Consider the following 9514-nt stretch of genomic DNA (forward strand, 5'->3'; position numbering starts at 1 on the left):
ACCAAATAACAACCGCAACATTTTCAAGCCAAGGAAAATTCACTGTACATCCGCTTTGTGTGTGTCATTTACGGGCTTTTCTTCACTCTTCTCCAGCGGCGTTGGCCCTTGTTCAGTGCAGTCTTCTCTGAGCCACCCTGGGGAGGCTGTTTGGACTGCTCTACATCAGAGAGACAAGCCAGAGTATTTTCAAACGAATCCCTTGAAGTTACTATAAGATTAGGGTGCTTTTATGTTTAATTAAGAGAGCGCGGCATATCATTTCAGCAGTGTAATTGTTTCCTGCTATTAAATGGAGCTGGAGGTTGTTTATCTGCTCAACAAGAGACATCAATCCTGAGATGCTCCCCACTCCATCCCCCCCCCCCTTCTTTCTGGACAATGATGTGATTTTTTTATTTGGCTGCATGATAAATGCAGCTGCAACCTTTGCTTGTTGATGGACTAACCCGCCCACTTCTGACGTTATTTCTGAGCAGATCATTTTATATTTGTTCCATGAGCAATAGTGTTGGTCTCTGTACCTCTGACTTCTGATTCTTTTAGGATCATCCTGGTCTATCTGCTGCACTCCTGAAACAGACGTTTCTAGCGCACAAATTTGGCCTCTCTATAATATTTAAAAAGTATCCTCTGCTGTTCAAATACATAATTTAATTCGGACGATATTAACCTCTTCTGGTAACAATGAAGTCGGGCCTGAGTTCTGTGGAGGGGAAAGCGAGAGCCTACTCACCCAAGTAGGGACACAGGTGGCGCTGTGGGTTATACCACAGAGCCTAGGACTTGCCAATCAGAAGGTTGGCGGTTTGAATCCCGGCGATGGGGTGAGCTCCCATTGCTCGGTCCTTGCTCCTGCCAACCTAGCAGTTCAAAAGCACGTCAAAGTGCAAGTAGATAAATAGGTGCCGCTCCGACGGGAAAGTAAACGGCGTTTCCGTGCACTGCTCTGGTTCACCAGAAGCGGCTTAGTCATGCTGGCCACATGACCCAGAAGCTGTACGCCGGCTCCCTCGGCCAATAAAGTGAGATGAGCGCCGAAACCCCAGAGTCAGCCACGACTGGACCTAATGGTCAGGGGTCACTTTACCTTTATAATATTTAAAAGGTATCCTCTGCTGTTCAAATACATAGTTTAATTCAGTCATGCACTATATGAACCTCTTCTGGTAACAATGAAGTTGGGGCCTGAGTTCTGTGAGGGGAAAGCGAGAGCCTACTCACCCAGGCTTGTTCACTCAGGGTTTGGAGACCACTCAGAAGCAAAACAAGCAAACAAAACAAAGCAAAAAAAACCACAAAATGGTGTTGCAGGAATCATGCGCACCTTATTTTTGCACTTCTGCTATATTGCCCCAAAGATAAATGATTGAAAGAGGACAGGGCTCCTGCATGTTGAACGGTTATGTAGATTGTCAAGCTGAGCTACAACCTGGAGATCTGCCCTGAACCTTGAAATTGAGGGGAGTACATGGCTTCCACCCCCTCCCCAGTTCCTTCTCCAAATCTTTCATACACCCAAGCTGTGCAGCACTCTCCAGGTTCTGGGAGAAGGGGGGGTCTGGAATGCTTTCTAACCATAACATGTCAGTCAGCAGCTCTGGTTCTGCTCCTCCCCCCTCCTCTTCTTCCATGATCTCCCAGGTTTGTCCCTCTCCTATCTCTGAGCCGTGACCTTCTGCAAACCACTGTTGTAAATCCATACTACCTTCCTCTTCTCAGGAAGGTTGAGGAGGAGAAGGAGGCGGTCTCCACCATTCCTCCCCAGTCCAGTCCCTGGCATAAATATAGATATAAAGATACTGTTTCTGCACCTAACCACCTGTTAGGACTGCTGAATGACTTCCTCAGAACGAGACTTCTGCCTGGCTCTTTAAACGTGGCCTTCCTTTTGGGATTGTCCCTCCATGGCTGCTTTCTGGAATAAGTCCTTAGCTCACTTTGGACTATGATGTGACACTGTTGAGAGCTTGTGAGGAAACAGCAATGCTTTCAAATGTGGTGTGTGTGTGTGTGTGTGTGTGTGTGTGAGAGAGAGAGAGAGAGAGAGAGAGAGAGAGAGAGATGAAGTTCCCATCATCAGTGTATCAACACAGTTCTACACGCTGGATGCTCACAGGCAAAATCATTACCAAATTTGTTTTGGAAAGCTAGTCAATTAAGTGGCCAATTATTATACATTTAGCAATCAATAGACAGGTCTAAAGTTGTCAATTAACTGGTCATTTGAATGACTTTATGAGCAGAAACAACATAAGAACTTATCTAGCAGATTACCAGTAGATAAAGAAATGGCTTATTCTTTTTGTAGGTCCACTGTGTGTGTTTGTGTGTAAAACCTCTGTCTTATCTCTGGTGGGGCTGCACAACCTAACTCTTTTCAGCAAAGCCTAAACATTTGTAATTTTTCACAATGCATCCCTTTCCCAACCACCAGATTATTTGTTCCAAAAAGTGCTGGAACTTTTTGTTTTATTACAAATTACCCATGCTTCTGAACACAGGTAAATGTACAAAGAAGATACCGGTAATCAAAACCACAAGGAAACTTACAAACAAGATAATTCAAATTACAATTGAAAAAAAAACAAAAACCTAGCAAGGGCAAATGATTTGGGAGATCAGACTCCCAAACAGTGGCGTAGCGTGGGTTGTCAGCACCCGGGGCAAGGCAAGTAATTTGCGCCCCCCCCCACTGCACTGTCCCTCCCCCAGATAGTCCCTCGCTCTCTCTCCGCACCCCACGCCTGGCACCCCCCCCTCCACAGTGGGCGGTGACCCGGCGGCTCGGATCGGATTCGCACAGCCAGCACTGCAGTGAGAGAGAGAGAGTGAGCCAGGTAGGGGCAGAGAGCTGCGAGTGTGAGCGCGCCCCCCAGATGTTGCGCCCGGTGCGGCCGGCCCCCCCCTGCACCCCCCACACTACGCCACTGCTCCCAAATGAATGGGGTGGCATTTACCACCAAAGGTGTTTCCACAAAAGGCGTTTCCAAAACTTAATGGCTGTAACATCAAATTGTGACTTGTGTGCTTAAATGGGTCATCACAGATCTGAAAGTCGAAAGACATCTTGTTCAATGATTTAAATTATTTCCCTCATATTTTTTTCCCTGATGGCATAAGTAGATTCAGGACTTTTTTTCAGCCAGAACTTGCCAGAACTCACTACCGGCACCTCTCAGGTGTGTGCCATTACCATTCTAAGAGAGAGGTGTTTGTGGTGAGTTCTTTATCTAGAAAAATAGTACTGCTTATATTCATGATGGAATGTTGAAACTATGAATATATCCCCCCCCCCTCAAGTCCTGGAAAGAGAAGGCAAAGGTCACAGCAGATTTAGCAGACTCTAGTCCATGAAGTAAACTGTTACCAGTGATTCCAGGACCAGGGAAAACAGAAAACAAATTGAAGCCATCTGCAGCCACAATAACTTTATAATCCATTGGAACCCTCTCTCCAGTACTCAAAACACCTACCTTATTTCAGGGATGGAAGCCCTGTAGCAGTGGCGTAGCGTGGGTTGTCAGCACCCGGGGCAAGGCAAGTAATTTGCGCCCCCTAACCCGTGGATTTGCGCCCCCTAACCCGTGGATTTGCGCCCCCTAACCCTAACCCCCAGATGTTGCGCCCGGTGCGGCCGGCCCCCCCTGCACCCCCCACGCTATGCCACTGCCCTGTAGTCATCCACTACAACTTCCAGCATATTCTTCGGCCATTGGCTGATGAGAGATGTAGTCTGGAGGTTTCCCCAAACCTTGGTTTACTGGTTCAAGAATTACCTTGGGGGCTTTCCATCTGGTGCCCAACCTACTCCCTGCCCCCCCCCATGAACCAGCTATTCTAATTGAGTAATAGTGAATACTTCAGTTTAGCACTGGTCATCTGGAATGTTTTCCATGACAATGTTTTGTTCCAGGTTTTTTTTTGGGGGGGGGGACCCATTACATAAAATTCATTTGGAAGGGCTTAGCATTTTCTGATGCTTTTTCTTTGTTGGAGCTGAGCAATCATAATAATATGCCCACGCCTCAGACTAATTTTCAGCCAAACAAACAAAAACTAACAACAATAGCAGCAGCAAGAAAGCAAAAACTTATTACTGATGTTCTATTCAGAGCCAGATTTGTTCTGTAAATTCTGCAACACAATAACAGATGTTGGCCGCTGATTAAACAAACAGGAGCTGAGACGCAAGAAAAACACCAGTTTAACTTCAAAGGTAGCTTAGCTTGGAGCCTGACATTACATTATATATTTTTCCTTCTTCAAGAGTTAAGTGGGAACGAGATCTCTTTATTGCCAGACTTTGATGATATCAGATATCAAGATAATTTTATGCCAGGTCTCCACCTGAATAATTAAAAATATATCTAAGAAGGTTCCAATATCAGGGATTAGAAATAACTCTTCTAGGCAGAAAAGTATTTTTATACTGGCTGGAACAGATTATTATGGGACATATAAGACGGCCAAATTTATTAGTTTGACTTGAAGGAAACAGAAATTGCTTAATATTTTAGATGGGAATATGTGTTAATGATTATAGCCTTGGCAGATGGTAGGGACATCGATCGCAAAAATTCCACTGACAGCCCAAGTTGCTGTACCTTCTTGTTAAACTGTTGTAGCCCTGGGGAAAGAAATGGGTCTAACAAAACTTCGCTGAGGAGAGGATCTTTATCTGATGTAAGGCAAATGTTTAACCAGCATAGAAGAAATCTCGCCCAGGCGACAGTCTCTACCTTGTGTTGACCTCCCTCTAGACACAAGGCTGCATAGGTTACACATCATGGGACAGTAAAAATCTTGAAGAGGAAAACTGCCTGCACTCATTCTACCAACTGGGTAAGCCCTGGCAGCCAGACTGGAATACCATAGAGCAATTGAGCTATAATTTTGGTGTTGAAGACCTTAAGGGCAGAAGGGATATGCCAATTACCTCTTATTATGAAAAAACGTATTATGGCCTGCATAGACATCTTACTGGCATTCACTGCCATTGCACGGTGCGTGGACCAGAGAAGCCTATGATGGAATGTAATTCCCAGATAGTTGAATTTGAATACCTGCTGCATGGGTTTACCACCAAATACCCAGCTATAGCTCTTGCGTGAATTCCCAAAAACCATTATTTTGCTTTTGTCAAAGTTCATGTTAATGAACACTGTAACAACTCCAATTTTTCTAGAAGAAGAGGTGCTGGAACTCACCATGAATGGCAATGATAATGGCAATGGCGCCCACCTGAAAAAAGCCCTGACTATAAGAATATCATTATATTCCAATACAGTTTAATGTGTTTTGTATGTATGCATCTTATTGTTGTTTTTATTGCCTGTTATCTTTTATTTATGGCCAGATGGACTAGCAAGCAATAAACTGGGTTGGCTATGTCTAGGAAAGATGCCTTAGACATAGAATAAGCTGGTGTCATTTGAAAAGCAGTGGAACCTTGGTTCTCGAACGTAATCTGTTCCGGAAGTCCATTCGACTCCCAAAACATTCGAAAACCAAGGTGCGGCTTCCGATTGGCGCAAGTGCCCCGGAAACAATAGCTGACAACTGCATCAGATGTTCAGCTTCCAAAGAATGTCTGGAAACCATAACACTTACTTCTGGGTTTCCGGCATTCGGGAGCTGATTTGTTCGTCAACTAAGCCGTTCAAGAACCAAGGTTCCACTGTATTTCAGAATATTTCCACAAGCTATGGTAGGACCTCATGAACTTTAGATACAATGAAGTTACAGGTGTTTATGGGTGGGATAGGTATAAACCTAGGCGGTTGCTAAATAAGGAAATGTCAGCCTGATAGAATTGATGCTCCATTATTCATTGCATTTATGGATCACCTTTTAGCTGTCTCCACATTTATTTTTATTTTATTTTTAAAACACTGAATCTGAGCATATTACCTCTGAGTCCATCACAGCGCTGTGATTTTTGTCCAGGAAAGGCTTGCTGACTTGAACAATCTTTCCCACCCAGCAACAGGAGGCAGGCAGAGTCCCTAACTGGCTCTGTGTTTGATGGTCAAGCTCTCGTTGCTAAAGTAAGCTCATAGATCTTTTTCTCTATCTTTGGAGAGGAAGGGTTCTGCAGAAAAACAAATCAATTTGAGTCCCAGGCAGATGGGAAGGGAGCAGATTGCTGCTGTACTAGAACAGAAGATACTAAACATGTTTGTCTGTTTACTATGACACTCCATGACTCAGGCACCTCTGTGGATAATAAAATAGGCAAGCATCTTCTATTGGCTTTTTAGGAGTCTGTCTCATTTTGCCCTATCTCTGGGGCTCTGTGAAGCAAATCTTCATTCACCGGCCTGGGGTATGTGGCGATCACACAGGGTCCCCGGACGTTTAACGGTGTATTGATCCCTGTGCCACCACTGTGCTCACTTCCCCGCTGCCACCAACCAGTTACTCTCTGGTAAAACACTGAGTCCAGTCAGTTGTTAAAAGTGAACCAAAAAAAACAAGGTAATTTTACAAACATTAACAAGTTTATGGTTTCTCAGATAATATTAATATCAGTATATTAACTTTTGTTTCTTTACCGGCCTATACCTTCCTAATACCTTCTGACTGATTATCTCAACTCACTCCTCTTAACAAATTCTCTCACACCAGACTAGCCCAACCCACAGACTTATCTTCTCTGTCTGTTCTAACTCCAGACTGTCTTCTCAACAACTCTAACTCCCTAAGCAACCTCTGTGCTTAAAACTTATACAGTTAACTCTGCCTCCTGGGTTCCCATTGGTTAGTCATTTTACAATTAGTTAACCCTTTCCCTATGAACCCAGTATGATGTCACACACATAGGAGGGCAAACGCCACAGGTAGCTCAGTTGGTAGAGCAGGAGACTCTCAATCTCAGAGTTGTGGGTTTGAATCTCACACCAGGCAAAAGATTCCTGCATTGCAGGAGGTTATGCTAGATGACTCTTGTGGTCCCTTCCAACTCTATGATAAGGTAAAGGTAAAGGGACCCCTGACCATTAGATCCCGTCGCGGACGACTCTGGGGTTGCGGCACTCATCTCGCTTTATTGGCCGAGCGAGCCGGCGTACAGCTTCCGGGTCATGTGGCCAGCATGACTAAGCTGCTTCTGGCAAACCAGAGCAGCGCACGGAAACACCGTTTACCTTCCCGCCGGAGTAGTACCTATTTATCTACTTGCAATTTGACTGCTAGGTTGGCAGGAGCAGGGACCGAGCAACGGGAGCTCACCCTGTCATGGGGATTTGAACCACCGACCTTCTGATCGGCAAGTCCTAGACTCTGTGGTTTAACCCACAGTGCCACCCGCGTGCCTATCAACTCTATGATACTGCTTCCCAAATAGGGTACTTCCAGACATCACCATTTTAACAGCACTGTTTAATCGCTGGTCTGTTTCCAGCTGGAATAGTAATTTTACTCTTTTTCCTTTTTGGTGTGACTAAACTCATGGTACAGAATATTGGCACCTCTTTTTCTTTTGCTGCACATGGCAGCCATTTTGTGCTGCCACCCACATCACTTTTATCAATACTGTTGTACTGGCACCTCATATATATCTTTTACCAAAAAAAGTACTGCTTCAGCCAAGTGAGTAGTCCTAATTTTTTCAATACCAAATGTAGGGGGATGTTCATTGGGACCATTTTGTGGTGAAGCAGCACAAATCGAGAGCCAGTGTGGTGTAGTGGTTAAGAGCAGTAGTCTCGTAATCTGGGGAACCGGGTTCACGTCTCCGCTCTTCCACATGCAACTGCTGGGTGACCTTGGGCTAGTCACACTTCTTTGAAGTCTCTCAGCCCCACTCACCTCACAGAGTGTTTGTTGTGGGTGAGGAAGGGAAAGGAGAATGTTAGCCGCTTTGAGACTCCTTCAGATAGTGATAAAGCGGGATATCAAATCTAAACTCTTCTTCTTCTTCATTAGGGGGGTGAGGGTTAAATATTCATTTACCCACTCACTGCCCCAACATGATAGATTACATTATGACACATCTGTATGGAAAGGGAAAGGTTGAAATGATAGAGTTGACTTCTTGAGAAGCGATAAAGATCATAGGGAAGGGAATGTGTAGAGCACTAGTGACTTGAGGAAATTGTGCAGGTGTTCCATAACGTAAGATGTTCTGAGGGGGAAACAAGCTGAACAGAGAAAAAACATGAGTTGGGAGATGTTGTGTTCAAAATGTCATGCAGGTGCCTGATAGATACATGAAATACAGATTTCAGTTGTGTGGGTGTTGGGAGTTTTCAGTTCTTATCTCTTCTCTGCAGTAATGTAAACAGCTAGTGTTCTAGCTTGCCATTCTTCAAAAATGCCAAGAGGGGGAGAAGTTACAAACTCAACCCACTAGTCACTGATATTGCTCACTTTTTATCCAGCTATTTTCAAATTCTATTGACCATGAATTTGGTACACTAGGATTTAAGATGCACCCAACCTCCCTCCCTTCAACATGGCTCTTTTTAAAATTTATTTTACAGTGGACTTGGGTCTGTTGTTTCATGTGCTCATTTTTCTCCCTAGGTGTCAGAGAGCAGAGATAATAGGCTGTCGTTTTATCTGTATGAAGAGGCTGAGTAATGAAGACAAATGCTGGCAGTTCTCAAATGTGTACTGAAGATCTATTTCCATACAAGATCTGTTTAGAATTTAAGCTGAATTTAAAACAATTCCTCCATAAAGCTGAAGTTTAAAATAAACAGACATGTTACTTATGTTTTAAATGCAACGATTTCCAGAGGGGTGATCATATTAGGCAGCGTTGCAGCAAAAACAATAAACTGTCTTGTGGCACTTTCAAGACTAACTAATTTATTATGGCATCTGCTTTCATAGGCTAAAGTCCACTTCACCAGCTGCCTGAAGTATTACCCTCAGTTGCAGACATATACACATACAGTATTGGAGTGGGGGTTGTAAGCAGTAAGCAGTGAGGTCATAAGAAAATGAATTGTCACAGTTTGTACATTCTGCACTACATTTCTCTTTGACCTCGCTGGTTACAACACCTCCTTCCCATTAATATATACCTGCATTATATGCAAATAGAGGTTAACACTTCATAGTTATTTAGCAGATGAGCTTTGGGGGCATATTTTAAACTGGTTTTAACATCATGTTTTAATTGTTTTTGTAATTGCTAATTTTATTAGTTAAGCTCTTGCAGTTCTTCTTCAGCTTTCCTAGCAAACAAACCTGCTAAATTAAAGTGTCACAAAGCAACTATATAACTACCCCAGAAAAGCTCAGATAGGGACGACTGTCATTCCTTTTTGTTTTCATTCATATGTTTTTTATGTCACACTAGTGATATCTCCCATAAACTGTGATAGTCTGCACCACACCCCAAGATATAGGAAATGATTTTCTCCTCTATTAGATGTTGTTGCTTTGTAAAGAAAAGAAAATGCAACCCCACTGTAACCATCAACTGCTTGCCCCCCCCCCACTTCCCAAAGTTAATTCACTGGTGGACTGGAATAAGTTACTTCACTACTTCAACTACCCT

The 9514-nt window shown here is 43.7% G+C and overlaps 1 long non-coding RNA gene across 2 annotated transcripts; it reads left to right on the forward strand.

Moving 5' to 3' along the window:
- The first annotated feature begins 3680 nt into the window (after positions 1 to 3680).
- On the forward strand, positions 3681 to 8799 carry LOC310671741. Of its 2 annotated transcripts, XR_014508135.1 has the most exons (3): positions 3681 to 4219; positions 5950 to 6050; positions 8530 to 8799. It is a non-coding gene; the product is annotated as an uncharacterized lncRNA (long non-coding RNA). The 2 variants fall into 2 exon arrangements; XR_014508136.1 differs by lacking the exon at positions 3681 to 4219 and having other exon boundaries at positions 5317 to 6050.
- The last annotated feature ends 715 nt before the right edge of the window (positions 8800 to 9514 follow it).

Source organism: Podarcis tiliguerta, assembly GCF_965153285.1.
Source record: "Podarcis tiliguerta genome assembly, chromosome: 2".
NCBI classification, from domain to species: Eukaryota; Metazoa; Chordata; class Lepidosauria; order Squamata; family Lacertidae; genus Podarcis; species Podarcis tiliguerta.